General features: G+C 40.3%; 1 protein-coding gene and 1 pseudogene across 12 annotated transcripts in view; one reads left to right on the top strand and one right to left on the bottom strand.

Moving 5' to 3' along the window:
* The window catches only part of TRIM9 (tripartite motif containing 9), a 104,695-nt gene that overhangs the window by 32,302 nt on the left and 52,343 nt on the right, over positions 1-20,050 (top strand). The gene's annotated exons all lie outside the window — the stretch shown is intronic.
* Positions 5,182-5,574, bottom strand: LOC109444354 (large ribosomal subunit protein eL31 pseudogene; annotated as a pseudogene).

Below are 20,050 nucleotides of genomic sequence, written 5' to 3'. Positions count from 1 at the left end.
TTAAATAATAAAAGTCTGAGTACATAGTGGAAACAGCTAAACTAAATGTTGTAGAATCCTGGCAACCTCTGTGCCTATATCAAAACTCCTACTTTGAAATCAAGGTCTCATACCATTGAAGAGTGATATGTCAGGTCACCTGTGCTGCTTCAGGCAGTCAGAATCACAGTCTCCTTTCCACTGAAAATTAAATCCATAGGAAATAAATACAAATCAAACGTTCCTAATAGCAAAGATAGATAGCCAGAAATAAATAGTGCTAAAGGATGAGGCTGTTGGTGATAAAATTTAATCTCCAGGAGAAGAGGAATTCCAGCAGACATACCATAGGGGCTAAGAAGATTTTGAAGAGTTCTTCTTAACTAAAAAGTGATTCCTGATCTTGTTCACAGACTTTGGCTTTTTTGCTATTTTTAAAGGGGCTCCGTAAGTGTTAGAGCATTGGTAGTTTGCTTTACAACATTTATAGGTCTTTTTTCTGCCATTGGAAAAATATGTGTCGAGAGAATTAATTTAATGACAAGCCAGATAAGGACATTGATAGAGTTCAGTAGCTGGATCCTTGTGCCTGTCATATAAAAGACTTTAAGTATGGTTTGCTAGATGGTTCAATCTTTGGGGAGCCTTAATACCTCACTAACAATCCAGGTTTGGGATGGTTTAGCTATAGGTCGGTGCAAAAGTAATTGCGGTTTAAATGGTTAAAATCAATTCAAAAACTGCAATTACTTTTGCACCAACCTAATATTTGCATTATACTCCTCTGCTAATTACATCCACACTTGCAAGTTCCATGAATGCATCTTCACGGTGGTGGTTTGGCCAAGAGAGTCACAGCTCCTCTGAGTGGCCTCGGGTAGGCCAAGAAGGGAGGAAGTGAGATCAGCTGAGAGGAAAGAAGGGAGCAACAACGAATGGGGGGAGAGAATGAGAGGGAGAGAGACATTAAAGGGATAGCCAGGATGGAAGACGTGGGATAAATAGGTAGGAGGAAGGAAAAAAGATAGATAAAATTTTCAGGGATAAAGAGGTTTTCCTGTGGTTACCTGGTTTAGATGATATATACTTTTTGTAACTGGTAAATCAGAGCGTAGACTTTCCTTACTAAAAACTCTCCAATGACTTCCCATCACACTTAGGCTTAAATCCAAGATCCATACCATGATCTACAAAGCTTTATATGGTCGAGCTCTTAGACATGACCTAGAGACTAAAAAGAATTCATTATCTCTTACAGTTTCTGTGGGTTAAGAATCAGGCACTCCTTGGCTTGGTGGTTCATGAGGTTGCAATCAGATATTAGCTGCTGCCAAAGGCATCTGAAGCCTTGGAGAAGAAGGCTGAATTGTAGGATCCATTTCCAAGGAGCCTCACTCAAACAGCTGGCAAATTGGTGCTGTTTGCAGGCAGCCTCAGTTCCTCTGAATGTCAGCCTCTCCCATCTTCCTCACAATCTGGCAGCTGGGTTCCAATGGTGATCATCCATGGAGAAAAAGAAGGAGGGAGTCAGGGAGGGAGGGCAGCAGAGATAGAGACAGAGACAGATTGGAAGCCAGGCAGAAACTTTATCCTTTTTGCTATCTAGCCTTGGAAGGCACCTAGAGTCACTTCTGTCATATTCCACTGGTTGGGACGATTCCAAGCTCCTCTCCACATTAAAGGAGAGGGAACATAGAACCCTTCCTTTGGCGTATCACATTGTTAGAAGTACATCTAGGACAAGATAAGTATCTAGATATGGCCATTTTTGGAGAATACAGTCTTTTGCAGGGAGGGTTTTATGTGGTTATATGGTTATAATAATTCTTTTATATAACTGATAAATCAGATCATATAAATCTGTCCAATGGCTTCCCATCCATTACTTCCAAAATTCCTTACCTACAAACCCGTACATGACCTAGCCCTTCACCCTTTCCTTCATTCTTGACCCACCCACACCTCTTTCCAGGCACATCCATATCCATCTTTTTGCTACTTCTCACACATACCAAGTGCATTCCTTTGCTTAGATTGGTTTGCTCCCAGATGGTCACGTGATTTGCTTCCTTGCTTCTCTGTGTAAAAGTTACTCTCTGAGAAGGGCCTTCCCTGTGACCCCGCACTAGCTAGGGTGCCCATGCACACACTCACTTTCTCTCCATCTGCCTTTACCCTCTCTACTTTTGTTCAAGGCAGTTACCACTACCTGACATTATGGATAGACAGCTATATAGATAGATAGCTAGATAGACATATCTATCTATATAATGTGACATATATAGATAGTGTCATGCATTATATCTATATCTAGCTATAAATACATCTTTGTTCTTTTGCCTCCCAGCAGAGTGTGAGCTGTGTGACAGCAGGGACTCATTTTGTTCACCACCCTGTTTTCCATGCATGGAACACTGTCTACCCCGGAGTGGATGCTCATTGCTTGTGTGTGTGTGTGTCGGGGGGAGGGGGTGTTGAATGAGTGAATAACAAAGCAAATGGATGGTAATTCTTTGTGTAGGCCATTTCCAAGTTGCTCTGACCAGTAGTAGCAGCACTGTAATGAATGTGTCTGGGAGAAATAGAAGTGGCAGAACTCCACTGTGTGTACAGATTCTAGCTGCCAAGAGGTATTCACAGTACTGCAAGTCACAGTGAGACCCAGTGTAATATTTTCAGTCTTGAAGAAAGAATAAAAGTCCATAATGGTGCTTACACTAAACTACGTTCATGCAAATGATAAGACTCAACTGTAATGACTTCAAATTTGTGCATTCAGGATCGAACTCAGCCCTTTGCTTTTGAATTTGTTGATCTTGCCAAAATCAATCATCTCTGAGGCTTTTTTAAATAGTGTAGTGCTATCTTAATGATGATATATCAAAGGATTAAAACTTCAGGGTAAAAAGGACTCTATGAGGGATTTTAAAGTGGTATCACTGGATCTTGTCTCGCATGTCACTGGGTAGAAGGTAAATTGTACTGCTAATGAGATGGTTGTTCAGATCTTTTCTGAAAGCCAGAGAATAAAGCCAAGCGTGATGCCTGTGCCTGCTAATTTAAGAAATTTAGCAAGAGCTTGATCAGTGATGGCTACATCACTGTTACTACAGGAAACAGAGGAAGCATCAGGAAATCTCTGGACCATGTCCCCTCATCACCCTACTGCAGCCATGCTGAACTGTCACCGTTCCTGACCAAGCCAGGCCCATCCTAACCGCCATGCCCACGCTCGCTACATTCCTTCTTCTGGGAACAACTCTTCCCTGCAGCTCTCAAGCTTCTCCTCCTCCTCCTCCTCCTCTTCTGAGGCTTCTCTCAACCCACACCCACCACAAAGTAGAACTGGGTGCTTCCTTCTGTTAACCCCACGGTACCCTGTACACATACCTCTCATGGCACTGGAACACGTATGTGTTTATTTACCAGTTTGCATGCCTGCGCTCTCCTGGATCACTAGTTTCTTGAAGGCAGAGTCTAAGTCATGTTGGTCTTCGTATCCTTGCTAACAAACCAATAATTTTTACATAGGACATGCTCAACAGAAGGACTTAATGGATGGACAGGCAGGCAGACAGACAAATGCATGAACTTTTTTAACAGTATCTACTAACAAGAGCTCTTGAAAGTATATGTGAAGATGCTGAGTAATCAGCATGCCGATAGCACACTCACTGGGGAATCGGTTGGTGGCTGTCTTCCTAGATTGTCACACTGAATATGGCTCCTGTCTGCAAGGTCTGTGAGATGAGAATTCTCAAGACTGGCCTTCGGGGACAGAGCTGCATGATATTCAGTCTGGCCTCTACAGCACGTACAGTTAAACATTCATAAGGAAGGGATTACCCGTGCAATGGTTCTTCCCTAAGCTGCTAGACAACCATTTTAACCCTGAAAACTGCACAGCAAAACAATTGGGGAATTTAATTTGATTTCGCCAGATATTCATCATTCTAACATTCACAGAGTCTTGCGTGAGTAAAATTTAGGAAATGGCATCTTGGAGCAAGCTATTGTCAGGAAGGAAAATGTAACCCTTCGGTGCCTGAATGAGGGCATGTGCTATACAATGATAAGATTTGCTAAGGGGATATTTTAAAAAGAATAAATGATATAAGACTATATATGCTTAAAATAGATTGTTCTTGTAGGTGTTTTTTTTTAAATTAGAATTAAATATAAACTTTTGTTAAAAGCTATATATTTCCATTGAAAGTTTTATTCTTGTTCTCTGAGATGTGTTGCATTATTTTTACTTGGAAAAGTAAAAAGAATCTCTCAGATTAACCCATACATTGCATTTGGTTGTTACCATTCCTTGGCCGTTTTTCTTCCCAGATGCATATCATATGTGTGAGTCTTTCCTATACTAGAACGTATGTCCCTTTTTCTGTTTGTCTTTGTACAGCAAGGCCTGGGCCAGTGTCTTAACCCTGTTAGCTACATCCTGAATAATTTAATTAGTTACTAATCAAATAACTTGCTGCAGACGCTTAATTGTCCTCTCTTGCTTCCTAACTTTGCAACACCCAGTAACAAATCAGCCTCATGATTCCATCATCCTACAGGATGGTTTTCTATGTATTGTCTTCATTCCTCAATAGTCAGCCATTGCTTAATGCACCAGTACTGGCCATCCAAGAGCTCCAGTGGGAAGAATGAAAGAACGAGTGCAGCCGCAGAAGTAGATGAAGGTGCTGTCTGGGTGGTGACAGATGGTCCTATGTGGGGCGGGGTAGTCAAGGACAGCATCTCAGGGGAGGTGACATTTGAGCTACAGGACTTGAGAAATAGCACAATATGCAGACAAATGATGGTGCTCCCTCTGTGCCCCTCCCCAGCAACATTCCCTTCCCCGTTACCAGAGTTAATTACATCCTGCATTTGTATGTATCACCACCATGCATTTCTTTATAGCCTTACTCTACACAGATGGATCCATATTCTAGTAATACCGTTTCTCAAACTTCATATCAGTGGTATCATAGAGTTTATATAATAAGAGCCAACAATCTACTAGTCTGCCAGCGCTGTTGTAAACATTGTACCTACCTATATTGAGCCAGGTAGCCGTTACAACACTTCGATGATGTGGACAGCTATTGTTATCCCATTTTACTAAAAAAGAAACCAAGGCTGAGAGTTGTTTTTTTGTTTTGTCTTTTTTAAGGCAGTTTTATAATTTTGTTTGACAGTCAACAGTTAGTTCTCATCCACATTAACTGTGTAGATTTTTGAAAGTGGTGACAGGTACATAGGTAACCAACGTATAGAGTTTATTTGGTGACTCTTCATCCTCGTTACACCTTCTGGACAACCACACCTGGATGCGGTATTAGACATGCGTTCTTCCTTTGGCCCAGACAGCTTTGTTGAGTCTGGTGTCAATGAGCACATCTGGAGTTCCCATCTCCTTCAGGACAAATTTCCGATCTCTTTAAGTGCCTGAGGGGCACACTTCTTGAAACCCACCCCAGGGATGTGCTTGTGAATGCCGATGGTGTATGCTCTGGTCATTACCTCACTGAGGGCGGAACGGCCCTTCTCGCCACCCTTCTTTGTGGGGGCCATTCTGCCAAGCCGAAGTTGGAAAGGAAGAGCGTGAGTTATTGTGGGTTCAGAGTTTTTATTTGTCCAAGATGTCACAGGTAATAAGTGAGAGAGCCAGGATTCAATCCCAGGCAGTCTGGTTCCAAAGTCTGAATGTTTTCCTATGGCTTTCAAAGTAATTTTCTTAATGAAAATCAGATTGTTTTTTTCTGTGAGAATGAAAAAAATTTTAAGCTTCTATCAGAGAAGAGAAGACCAAGAATATTTACCAGGTTTTTCACATTTGAAATGATGTTTCCTTTGTTTTTTAATTGAGATGACTATAGATTCAGATGCAGTTGTGAAAAATAATATAGAGACATCCTTTCTATGCTTTCCCCCAGTTTCCCCAGTGGTAACATTTTGCACATCTGTATAATAGTACAGTGTCACAATATCACATTGATATGCGACATTGATACAATCCACGGCTTTTATTCGGATCTCCCGATTTTACTTTTACTCATTTGCGTGTGCGTGTGTGTGAGTGTGTGAGTGTGTTCTGTACAATTTTAGCATTTGTGTAAGTTTATATAGACATCGCCACAGTCAAGATGATCAGCAGGTCCACCCTACAAAGATCCCTCATGTTGCCTTTGTAAATGACTAACTGTGCAATCATCTCCAAAGAAAAGCCTGCTATAAGCTTGCATGAGCAAGGGGGGGTGATGCAAGGTGACTGCTGAATCTCATTCCCCCCACCACCTACCCCCACCTCCAACCCCATTCACTCCCAACCCCTGGAACCACTAAACTGTCCTCCATTTCCCAAATGTTATCATTTAAAAGCCTGAATTTTTCACCTCTCTATTATATTGCAATTTGGTTTCCAAAGAACATTATATTTCCAAGATTGTTACATTATGTTGAGGTATGTTGCTCTGGTTCCTTCATTGTAATTGCTGGGTGGTATTCCCAAACTTGTCTTTGCTTCTGTTGATGGACATTGAGGTTGGTTCCAGGGTTTTTTTCACCACTACAAACAATTCGTGAACATGTGTGCTTGTGCATACTGTTGCTTCTTCACTCTTGGATTGGGGTCTGTCTTTGATGACCAAAGCAAGATAAATGAGAAAAATTATTTATTCCAGGTAATAGACCTATTTGTTATAATGAAGCTCACTAGAAGGGTCTTATCAGGGCCAGTCACTATTCTCTTGCTAACAGATATTCGAATTACTAGATCTGTTATTTTTAATGAAGGTGTTTGAGTTAAGGCAAACAATGCCACAACATTACTGGCAATAACACCACATGTCCTCTATTCTAATGGGAATTTATGTTACAATGCTCCTTGAATCACAGGACATCTAGTTGGAAGGGAACTTCCAGTTAACCCAGACCCATTAGGTCTTGAATCCCCTCTCAATGTTCCAATATAAGCTTGACATCCTTTGCCTAACTTCCAGTGTCAGGTAACTCAGCCCCTCTCCAGGTAGCCCATCACACCTCGTGATAGCTCTCCGAGCTGAAAGTTCTAGTTTATATTAAAATGAAATCTGTTTTGTCCTAAGCACTCATTAGCTAGTGTCATCCTCCACCCCCACCTGCCAATAGGACTAGGCCTCCACTGGCCTCGGAAAGCCGCTCTTACCCTATGGAGGAAGATACCCAATGGGAGGGATGGAAGAAGAGAAGCTTCATCCTAAAAAGATAAATCAGTTTGCCTTTGTGGCCAGCAAAATAAAACTAATATAATTTTAAGATCCCCTTTCCTCACCAAAATTATTCCCACTTTTTTCCACATTACCAAAAATTCCCTTAGCTACAAAGTTTTTGTTTGACAACTAGAAATAAAAGATTTAAAAGGGAAGTTTTTGGTTTAGAAAAAATTTAATGTGAATGAATTTCAATGGAAGGATAATGGATGGGGTAGTTGGCAGATCATTCTTAAGTGGCTGGTATCAGGTCACTCCTAAGCTTTGAGAGAAAGAAGGAAGAGAGTTGGCATCAGGGGACAGGCTGAGGGGACAAGGAAGGTGCACAATACGAGATGAACACTTTAGCAGATTTGGCCATAATTATCTTCTGCTGGGTGGCGACAATGACAGGTGGTGACCTGAGGGATTGCTGTCGAATACTTGCAGGCTTTTAAAAACCAGCTCACTTAGCATGATACCCCACAAGCTGGTGGTGGGAAGGAGTTGATGGAGCTACGGAGTTTGCACTTTGCAGAGGGTCCTTGTCCCATTTTGAATATTTGTATTGTTATTCAAAGCTACGCATTCATTTCCCTCCTCAGGTCTTTGCTCAGGACACAACCTCACTCTCACAGAACTTCCTGCTTCAGCAGTGAGAACCACTGTTCAGAAGGAAACATGGCTTAATGGATTCAGGAATGGAACTGATGGAATTTATTTTGTTAATTATCTACCACTAGATTGCTAGCAATGTTTTTCTTACAAATTGGAATTAACCATGATGATTTGTATAAATGTGATTAGGAAAATATGTTTATAAAGCATTATTTGAAACAACACCCTGTTAGGTTTTAAAATGAAAGTTTAAAAACCTGAAAATGTTTCTATGTAATTTTTAAGTAACAAAATAAAACAGATTACTAAGAGGGAGGAAATGATGGTAAAGAAGTACAATGTCAGCCCCAGTTTAACAGAGAAATAGATAATAAACAATTAAATTCATACCATACTGCATGCTTTTCCAAGGCACTAATAGTTTCTGGAAACCAGAGGAAAGACATTTGAGGGTGAACACTTGCCATTTGCTATGAGGTGCTCTAAAACCTATTCCCTCCACCTCGGATTAAAACATCATTGAAATTCACAGGAGGGCCAGGCTATGTAGCCCACACTTGGTGGGTGCAGAGCAGAGCAAGCTGCTGCTCAAAACAGGCAAATTCCCTGCACATCGCTCTGTCTGGGTGATATTAGCGGCAGATTCAGCAGTCACCTCGCATCACCCACCCTTGCTCATGCAAGCTTATAACAGGCTTTTCTTTGGAGATGATTGCACAGTTATTTAGTCATTTACAAAAATCAACCCACTCCCATGGTGAGATTTATTTCTGTGGGAGTCAAATCTCAGTTTCTAACTAGCAGAGCAAAAATCTGTTGTCATGGAAACCATTCCCATTTATCTAGGCTGGAGCTGCAATTCACTTGCATGGAGATGGATTGACAAAGATGCAGAGGGGAAGGGTGACGTGGCTTAAATCCATTTTCCTGAACAATATTGATGATCGCTATTCATTTTACTTTGGATGGAACTTGACCAATAAATACTGGATCCTAATAAAACCTTTCCATTGGGGGGTGGGGGGAGAGCAGAACCTAATCGGGTTTTAGAAACTATTTAAGATATCTCAAAAAGTTTCTCTTTTGCCAATGAAGAGGATCATATATTCATATATTAGAATAATAAGATTGTGTTTTACTTTGTTCTCAGAGTAATTAAGACCATAGTACCGTGTTTCGCCGAAATAAGACCTAGTCGAACAATCAGCTCTGATGCGTCTTTTGGAGCAAAAATTAATATAAGACCCGGTCTTATATATTATATTATATTATATAAGACCGGGTCTTACATTATATTATGTTGTATAAGACCCGGTCTTATTAATTTTTGCTCCAAAAGACGCATTAGAGCTGATTGTCCGGCTAGGTCTTATTTTCGGGAAAACACGGTACTGGCAGGGAGAGTCATATTAAGAATAATTTAACTTCCTAATATTCATTAGGACTCTCAGAGAAGGAATATGTAAATTTATCATCAGTATAAAAGGGATTCCATGCCTCTCAAACTCATAGGCCCAGTAAAGGAACCAAGCACATCTGCACACGAGTTCTTCTTCCTACAAACTTACGGCATCATGCGTTGACCAGGAAGGCACCTGTGTAGTATGAGCCTGGTGGTATTTGTGCCTTCCTACAGGATGGGACATCTCTGAGGGTGAGCAAAGGCATTGGCAGAGGTAGTGTGTGTCATCCCATGTCTTACTCCGTGGTCCCAGGCATTCCTGCTCCCCCTGAGGAATCGCCACTTTTCAAATTAGGCGTCTATTTCCTTCTAAAGGACTGTCAGCCAGACACATCTTTAAATTTAAAATTATGTGATTGTGAAAGAGCACACAAAGCCGAGTTAGCAGTTGCCATGTGACTAGATTTCAGGTGCTGCTGGGTATCTGCAACAGAAGAAAAATGACAACATGACCAGAGGAAGGTTATGAGAGGTAACTGTCTTTATCCAAGGCCTTTGAGTGGAGGGCTCCCAATATCAAGTATTTAAAAAAAACTGAGTAAAATATTTCTATTGGTGCTCGAGGGTTTTGTGGGTATCTATTTAAATCAGAGGGTCAATTGGAAAAAAGAAGAACATCTGAAAAAATACTTTTTTTTCTATACAGCATAGACTTCTTAGTAAACAGATAACTACATCAGGAATATTAATCCTTAGAAAAAAGCATCCTTTTTTCAAAAGCATAAATTATCTACAGGAAAACATACAAACCTTACATTTGCATTTCAATAATCTTTTACATACAAATGTATGTATGTGTATAGATAGATATGTAAGTCCCACCCAGATTAAGATGTAGAATATATCCCTACCTCAGAGAATGTCCTCTCAACACTTTCCAGTCAATCTCCCCACCTCCACATGTCACGATTTTTCTTACTTCTATCATTGTGAGTTAGTTCTGCCTGTTCTTGGTCTTTCCATAAATACAATATGTACTTTTTTGTGTCTGGCTTCTTTTGCTCACCATAATGTTTTGAAATTCATTTGTTTTGCATGTATCATTAGCGTATACTTTTTTATCACCAAGTAGTACTCCCTTGTTTGAATATATGCAAGTTATTTATCCATGTTATTGTTCATAGACATTTGGGCTGTTTCCAGCTTGGGGCTATTATAAATAAAGCTGCTATGAACATTCTATCAAGTCTTTTGTGGACATAGGCTGTCATGTAGGGTAGGTATATATTTAACTTGACTAGAACCCACCGGTTTTCCCAATTGGTTTTCCCATTTTTAACTCCCACTAGTAATGTGTGATTCTCCCCATCCTCACGAATACTCAGGGTTGTCAGTCTAGCAGGTGTGTAGTTGTCTCTCCTTGTGTACCCTTTGTTTTAAAGAAGCTGTGCTAATGTCTGCATCAGTGTTGTAGTAGTGTCCTGAGATAAAAATTAAAATGGAGATATTGTGATTAACATTTTCTAGCCACTTAATGACCCCATGCCTTTAAAAAAAATGTAGTTTTTCTAAGACACATAAAAGTTCAAGTAATCAGAAATTTCAGGGTAGCCATAAGCTGATGACCAGAACAGATTTAAGTTGGAAAGGAACACTTCGGTATCCGAAACACACATTCATTTAGGCTTCTAAAATGAACAATAGCCACTTGACCTGAGGAGACCAGAAATCTATTCTCTATCCCAATTTTTAAGACGTCATTGAAATTTAATAACTGACTACAGGCTGGTGGGGAAGCATCACTCTTGGTGATTAGCTACAAGACTGTTGAGACCGCTCAATCTCACAGAATTGCTAGTTTATCAGGAGGTCAGGTGCTTCATGTGTATGAAAATAGCTGAATAGCCTGTTCTTGTTCCTTCACTCAACCTTGAAATGTTCCTTCACTCAACCTTGAGATTGCAGTGGATCCGATTCTTTTTATTCTTTGTGGCCATTTTGCTTTCTATCTAAAGCTCAAAGGGAGAGCAGAAGATGCCACAAGTGTGGCTTTTATCCCTCCCAAGGTATCTTGAAGGCTGAAGAATGGATGGTAATGCCACCAGTTATATTTGCCTCCCAGTAAAGTTTAAAGGAAACTTGTGACTTCACTCTCAGATTTTCTACAATCTTTTCTTTGATGTTATGAAAAATATTTTTAGAAGAGAGAGAGACCATTATATCTTGCCATGAATCTCATAACTTAATACTGGGGGAAAAAAGACACTCTGAAATTACTGAATGTTCAGAACACAAGAACAGTCTGCCAGAGCCATCCTAGATATAAACACTTAAGTGCAAAAAAAAAAGCCACCTCTTTCTTTTGTGATCTGGTCACCACTCGATTCAGCTTTGAAAGTTATGAGGGGTGGGAAGGGTTGTATTCCAAGTCTAGGGGGTGCAGGATAGGGAGAAGGGAAAGGTTCCTGGCTTTTCAAGTTTCATCTAAGAACATTTCTAGTGGGATCAATGTTATAAAGAGTATTTGGGTTTCCTAGCTAGCCTAAATATCATATTTTTAAAAGCAATATATTTTCATAAGCTGTTTCTCCTCATTAATATCTAGATAATTTACAAACTTCGGTTTAATTTCCATTTGATCCAGGGGTTATTTAGAATGGTATTTCTTAATTTACAAGAGATACCGAAGATTAAGTGAAGCATTTTGGGGAACGTAATGAAATAAGAGAATCAAAATTATTAGTTAACTTTGACTTAGTCATGGACAAATGTAAATTTACATGTGAAGAAAGAGGGGGAAGGTAACAGTTTGCAAAACAGAAAGGTATAGCAAAACATCCAAATTAATTGTTGAGTGGGATTAAGATATTAAAACTGTGATAAAGGCACAGAATTTTTAAAAAGCAAGAAAAATGGATTATAACAAATAGATATATAAACAATATTGATGGAATAAAACCAACTATGTCAATTAACACAATAAATGTAAATGGCCCAAGTTTTCCTATGACAAAGGAAAAACCAAATATATTGAGTTTAAAAAATAGGTTTGTTTTTTTTTTTTTAAAAAAAAAAAAAAGATGAGCAAAGCTATGCTAGAGAGAGAAAGAGAAAGAGAAAGAGAACGGTATGTATAATAGTATCAAGTGAAATGGAGTTCAAGGCCAAAAGAACTAAGTGAAACACAGAAGGATATGATTTAATGTTAACGGTATAATGAATGCACAAAGAAGATATACCAAACAACAAAGCCATATTACATAAAGCAAAACCTCCTAGAAATAAAGAAGATGATCAGAGCACAATCCTTGTGAGAAATTGAATCACCTGTTTATTTTAGAATTTTATAAGTTAAGTAGACAAGTAATAAACAAGAATTTTGGGTTTCTGAATAAACCAATTAACATTCAATTATGTTTATGTTTACAAATGTATTTTAAAAGTTTATATTCTGAATATTATTTTTATATTATCTATCTCCTCTCCTATAAGAGAATATATTCTTCTCTTACACCCATTGAATATTTATCAGAAACTATCATGTACATGCATCTGTCTACAAAATAATGATTATATTGTAAACTCTAAAGAGTAGAGATTTTTTGTGAAACAGATGTGACCATAATCTACTAAAACTAGTAATCCATGACTTTCCACTTTCTCTCCAACAGACCACCTGAATTTTCCAGTTTCAGGACCCTAAGGCTTTCTTGGTAAACAAACACACGGTGGTGAAGCCAGCCTTGTCCACAGATAGTTATCAGCAGTGGGAAGAAACTAATTTGTTTAAAAGACACCATGAGCTAGGACCTCTTCCAAGTGCTTTACAAATAATTCAAGAATTTACACCTTAACTAGGAAAAATGATCAGTAAGACGCTTAAAAAAACAACAACAACAACAAAAATAACACCCTCATAATTTTAAAATGCAGATTTGAAAAATGAGATTCCATTTTTTGCCTATCAGATTACAAATACAAATACAAATCATAATATTTGGAGTGAGATGTACAGGCAAGTGTTACTCTCATGACCTTATAAATTGACCACTCACAGAGACATTTTGATGACATGATCTTAAAAACCCTCTAAATTTAGAGTTTGTTGATCAAGAAATTTCATTTCTGGAAATGAAAATAATTAAGACTGTATTCAAATACTTACTACGTGAATTCCATTTCAGCTCTTTGCAACAAGATGGACGGAAACTAAATGTCCTGAAATAGGAGGTTAGTTAAATAAGTTATCATGCACCTACACAGTAGGTTACTCTACAGTTTAGCGGTCAGTAGCATAGTCTGGCCACAGACTTCCTAGGTTTGAATCCCTGCTCTGCCTTCTAACAGCTTTATGACTTCTGACCACTTAACTTCCCTTGGCTTAATTCTATCACCTATAAAAATTTAAATCATAATAGTATCCATCTTTGCTGGTTTATTTTGTAGGAAAAGATGAGTTAATATGTGTAAAACATTGCAAGTAGCCTACCACTTTTTATCAGTGTTATATAGGGAGTACTAGTATGAGGTCGGGCAATTAAGTATGCAAAGTCATCCTAGAAATAGTGCTATATATCACTACAGTCGCCTTTAAAATACTCCCTTTGGGAAGCTACGCACCAACGCCAGTGCCTAGTCCACCGTTCAAAGCAATTGTGGAACTCTTTTTATGAAATAACCATCACAACTGTCTTATTACCCTTGATGTCTTGAATGTCATCAAGATGTCTTCCTTTCAATATTTCCTTTATCTTTGGGTAAGAAGGAAGTCTTTGGGGACCAGATGAGGTGAGTAGGGAGGGTGTTCCAATACAGTTATTTGTTTACTGGCTAAAAACTCCCTCACAGACAGTGCCATGTGAGCTGGTGCATTGTTGTGATGCAAGAGCAATGAATTGTTGGCGAAAAGTTCAAGTCGTCTAACTTTTTCACGCAGCCTTTTCAGCACTTCTAAATAGTAAATTTGATTAACTGTTTGTCCAGTTGGCACAAATTTATAATGAATAATCCCTCTGATATCAAAAAACGTTAGCAACATCGTTGAAAACAAGTTTGCGAACTTAATTGTCAGAGCTCATATTTGCATATTTAGCCAGATGGAAAAATATTTATAGCATCTTAAGTGAAAAGATGGGTTTTAAGAAAGCAATGGGTATATGACATGATCTCCGTTTTGTTGATATACATTATATAGAGACATACATATCTGCCTATGAATTTATACAAGATTTCAAGGGTTTATTATCAAGGTTGTAAATAGTGTGAATCTGGTGAGACAGGGTTTTATTTTCTTCTTCTTTTAAGTCTTTTTATTTTCTGATTTTTCTGAAATGGGCACATTCTGCTTTTGAATTAAGGGGTAAGAAGTTATTTCTTAAAACAAATAGAAAGTGTTACTCCCACTAGCTATTAAGTTCTTGTCACTGGAAATCCGAGGGGATGAGTAAGAAGTCATTTTTGATTTAGCACTTAACACCTGACTCTCCGAAAGAGCACAGTAAAAGCATTTCTATATGAAAAATAGTTCAGTGGGGGTTTTTTGTTTGTTTGTTTGTTTTGTTTTGTTTTTTCACTTTATCGCATGTATTTCTAAGAGCATATTTTTAATTATTTAGTGAAAAACTCTTATTTGTACAACTGAGAGTTTCTAGCTGAGGCAATTACATACTGTAGAGAAATGAAAATTTTTGGATCTCAAATCTGTTTACTTATCTTAAAACTGTTCCCTGGCAGTAGCAGACAAAACAGAATGCTATACCACCTGGAAGAACATGGTGGACTGTGAAGTGTGGACGTGAAGGCCGCCAGAGGGGGGTCAGTACAGAACACAGTTTTCTGGAAAGTGATTCAAAGCCTGCTGGTTGGGGCCCTAGAATTCTCCAGAGAAAAGACAGCATTTGCACCAAGAAGATCAGTCTTGTAGTCCATCTCCAGGATGTGAAATCCAATATTTACACAAAGGCTTAGCCCAAGGAAGGCATATTTTTGATCCTCAGCTATAAGTACTTAGTAACTGCCTAACGACACACATAGCGTGATTTAGAGTGTCCACTGAAAGGCATGCTCTCTGACAGAGCCTTGGGCCGAGTCGTGTTGACCTTACAGCCTGTGTGCCTGCCGCTTTATTAAAGTTTCATGCCTTCAATCACAACTGCTGCATGAATGCTTTTACAGCCTCCAGCACTCTAAGCTAAAGCCATAGGGACATGGCAAATCAATTTTCTCCGAAGAAACTATGAACATTGGGTGAGGGAACAGGTTTTTAACAAATTTTTTTTTTCTGTGCTATGAGGCGAAAAGTGGCTCCTCTATCTCATTGCTGAAAAAATCCTCCATGTTGCTTTGCATCTCCAGTTTCGAAGTTTCCTGTCTAAGACAGAGAAATCTCTTAAATTTGAAGAACTTGAAAAACTCATTAGAGTGTCTCTGGAATTCAAACTCTGTCCCAAACTGGCTACATTGTCCCTGAGTAGTAGAGAAGCTACATTTCTGTTATTGGTTAGAATATTCTAGTCTTCTGCTTCATTAGAGAAACTCCATGAATATTGATTAAATTAATAAATCATGAAGGGAAAAATTATCATTGTCATCTGTATTAGTCAGTTTTGCTGCATAGCAACCCCCAAAATCTCAGTGGCTCATGAAACAAAGATTTATTTCTTATTTATATTAATATCATAGGAGGTAGTCTGAAGTTCTGTTCCACATGTCTTCTTTCTGAGGTCACAGACTCTGTTTGGGATGTGCTGACCTCGCTCATACCAGCTCATCAAAAGAGTGGATGGTGCGCATGTCTTCCTGACTCCATGTTCGGTGATGTTATTTTGATAGCCTAAAATCAGCTATATATTTACACCATGGAAAGCGGTAAACACTACAAATCAGAGAGCCAGTTTATCTTGTTTTTTGATAGCAGTTTATCAACACACCACCAGATTCATGTGACAAAGAGGAAGAGCAAAAGAGCTGGCAGAAAATCACAGTGACATTTTAGGCCAAAGCAAATCACATGACCAAGGCTGACAATGGGGCAGGAACACACGCTCTGTCTACAGGAGACCCTGCAAGTCACGTGGCAAAAATGGAGAGGGAGCAAATGGTTGTAAACAATACTACAATCTACCACACTGAGTAATTATAATTGAGCAAACCCCAAACTGAGACATGTGGTGTGACAGAGTGTTTTAAAGATATATGTTTATCTTTTAACATAACTTTTATATAAAAATAATACTCTTCATTAAATGTTTACAATATGCCAGGTGTTGTACAGAAGAACTTTATCTACATATGATTTCATATAATCTTCAAATCAAGGTAGTGGGGCCCCAGCAGTCACTCATGGGACACCCAGAAGAGGGCATAGCCTTGAGCAAGGCAGTTCCCTGTTGGCAAGACCAATTCCCAGTGTAATCTATCAACAGCGATATTCCCAGCAGCCGGAAGAGGGATGCATTGGCCTTTAAAAGGGAGTCGATCTGGACAGAGCATCTCAGTATCCACTACAGTTAGGTAATGTGTCCATGGTCACACAACTAGTCAAAGGCTAGAATTTAAACCTAAGTCCATCTGACCTTCAAGTCTGTCCTCTGAACCCCAATGCTACGTTGGTGCCATTGCCCCATCTGTCTCATTCATTTGCTTCTATCTGATGATATAATGGCATTTCTGGTACATGTTATGGTTTAAAGAGTGACTGAAACAGAATGTTTGAATTGCTATTTTTTTTAAAAAGGAGGTAAATGGCATTATGCATTAACTTTGGGTGTGAATGTTTGTGTGCTTGTGTATGCAGGTCTAGCACTGAGGAGTGGGAAAGGGCATTATAGGTGACATTGTGTTTGATTAGATTAAAAGTGCATAAGGTCGTCCTTTCTGGCCTCTTCATAAGTTACAGGGTCAAGTTCACGATAGAAATACTGTGATTTGCTTCATGTACGAGAGATGTGCCAGCTTCGGCGGGGAAACTTGGACCTGCTGGGGACGTGCTTCCTCACTTAACCTTAACATTAGCCTGGGCCTGCCGAAGGGCGGCTCGTTGCCCAGGGGTTGCCCCAGCTCTCCCTAGGTCAAAGCCGGGGTTCGCCACTGTCAAAGATAAACCAAGCCAGATACTAGTTACAGAGATAAGGACAGATTTGAATTAGTAATATACTATTGCAGTAGGGAAAAGAGTCCAGCATGAACTGAGCTCAACTTCAATTCGTGCAGAGGTGACGGGGCGTTTTAAAGGGAGAATGAAGGAGTAGGGAGGGGGAGGGCAGGAACTCAGCAGAGTCAGAGAAGTGAAAAATTACACAAAGTGGGAAGGAGGGGTTGGCCCACGTGACACTCATCCAGGTTTGCTAACTGGCACTGATCGCTAATCGAGGTTAGACTTCTCTCCCACAGAGACGGGGAGACGGGCGCTTTCTTTATGTGATGGCTAGAACAACAGTAAACTCTTTTGGCAGCCTTAAGTTTGTCAGACAGACCCTTTAATGGGGGCTGGTATTATCCTAAGGATGTGGCCTTGAGTTGGTAGACACTAGGTCAATGTTTTATTTAAATCTTTATAGGCCAAAGTTGAGGCCTACTTGAGAAGACAGCTCAGAGGAGCCTAGCTAGAGTCTAGTCACGGAGAGAATCTTTGTCACAACCAATGAGAAATAAGCAGCAGTTTAGTGGACCAAATCCCTACCTGTAAAACTCCTCTGACACCAGGCTTACCCAAAGCCAGTAGCCTCCCAATACACCACTGATGAGAAATCTCGTATGCACACATTCACATGTTCTCACATACTCTTACACTTACACTATCCCCACATTCACACTCGCGCACGTATATACACATACAGTCACACATACCCTTTCACACACACGCACACACAGAGCCTCATACGCACTCACATGTTCACACACACACACACACACACTCCCCCCCCCCCCAGAGTGAGTGTCAGTTCCCAGGCTCAGCTACTCAGTTTGCAGATCCAACCCTGCTGCTGGGCTTAGAGCAGGGCGGCATCGCCAGGCAGGCCAGCCTCTGCAGCTCCTGCCCATCTAACTACGGTGAGCTGGGGCTAGGGTAGATCCAGGAACTTTCATCACCACAGAAATCAGGGAGAGATCTCTCCATCCGGCCGGAAGGGTGCGGGCAGGGCAGGAAGAACAGAACTTTTAGCTAGAGAGAGAATCAGGCCATTGGGCAGGTCAATTTGAAGGCTCCCCAAGTACTGGCCACTCGGTGAATTCTCATTCTTTTATCTCATTCCACATTCAGCCCAGTTTCTGACCGGGGTCTCATGTCAGGTCAGTAGGTGATAAAGCCAGCACTGGACCCCAATCCAAAGCTTCTTGTCCTCTACCATGAGATCCCTCTCTTTGACAGGGATCCTTTTCAAATTCACCAAAAAACGTTATGCAGAAAAAAGAAGATGAACAGCTCATAGGTTAACTAGCCATGCTATGGTTTACCTATTGTCTAATTGTTAAGCATAATCAAATTCCCTCATAATCAATCGTAATCTCCTCATCAGTTCACCTTTGGTTTTACATGCTCTTCCCATAGGTTTTTGTTCCTTCCTGCATGGGTGGGGGAAGAGTTCTCTTCTTCGGGAGGCTGAAACGGAGAGCATGACCTTGGAGTCAGAATTGTGTCCTGGCTCTTCCGTATGTGAGTGATCAAACCTGAACTCAGATGTATCCTCCCTGAGGCTCTGCACAGTGGCAGGGTGGTCATTGGGATTCAATAGGAGACACATTAAAAACGCCCATCCGAGTTCCTGGCTGATAAGAAATGGCCAGTATATTGTAACTATTAGAATTTCTTGCTTTTACTTTTTAATCATATAACGTCAGTAATTGTAATGAGACTCAAACATCGGTATTTCTTCAAGAAAAATTGTTATTCTCCTGGGGGTGGGGGTGGGGATAAGGGGCGGGCCTTCCTTCAGAATCCCATTGCATGGATTGTCACTTTGCTCCTATGCTGTGTTGACCTTGGGAAGGAGGTGGGATGGGATGCAGTCTTGAGCAGCATGCACTGTGACAGAGCTGCCATGGGAGGCAGAACGCTTGTGCCTGGAACTTCAGATCCCAGGCAGCCAGGAAGCCTCTTTTTGTTTGCCCCAGTTTGTCTCCATCCAATAGTAGCAGTAAATTGGGGGGGGGGGGGGGGGGAATGGCAACATGAACAGTGTTCATGGCAGGGAAAGGAAAGGAGACCCTGTCTTCTGTCTGGACATGCTCGGACGCGTGGGCCAGTGAGGAGTTGGTGAGGATGCGTAGAATTCCATATCCCATTTACTGAGCCTAGATAGTAATAGGTTCTGAAATAGCCTCCATAGGCACTCCCAGATTGAACTCCCCATCTCTTCTAACATCCTGTCCTTTGGGAGGTGAGAGGAGCCAGTCCTGGTGGAAGTTGGAGCAGAAATGCAGGAGAGGAGGGAAGGAGGAGGCAGAGTTCTTTGTCTCTTTCAAGCTCCAGACAACTTGCCATCTTTCTGGGAGATCTTGGTTATTCAGAGCATGCTCTGAGCCCTTGACTGGAAATTTGTCACTGCTTCTTCGGCTACATCATTTTCCTACTCTCATTCACTTTCTGATCATGACACCTTTTCAGGAAATTGGAGAACAAATATCCAAGAAATCAGAATGCCATTGCTAAAGCATTATAAACAGCTTCTAATGACATGTACAGCCAAAGATGCCGTAACGGAAACACACTTAATATTTGCATCTTCAGTGTTCCAGTATGAATTTACAGGGCTGCGCTGTGGTCCTGAATACAGAACATCTCTGTTAGCACAGAGCAGGAATTTAAATGCGTCTGGAAAACAAA

This window comes from Rhinolophus sinicus, chromosome 3 (assembly GCF_057876585.1).
Source record: "Rhinolophus sinicus isolate RSI-liver-muscle chromosome 3, RSI-T2T, whole genome shotgun sequence".
Classification (NCBI taxonomy): domain Eukaryota; kingdom Metazoa; phylum Chordata; class Mammalia; order Chiroptera; family Rhinolophidae; genus Rhinolophus; species Rhinolophus sinicus.
This window is presented reverse-complemented; position numbering and strand designations above follow the sequence as displayed.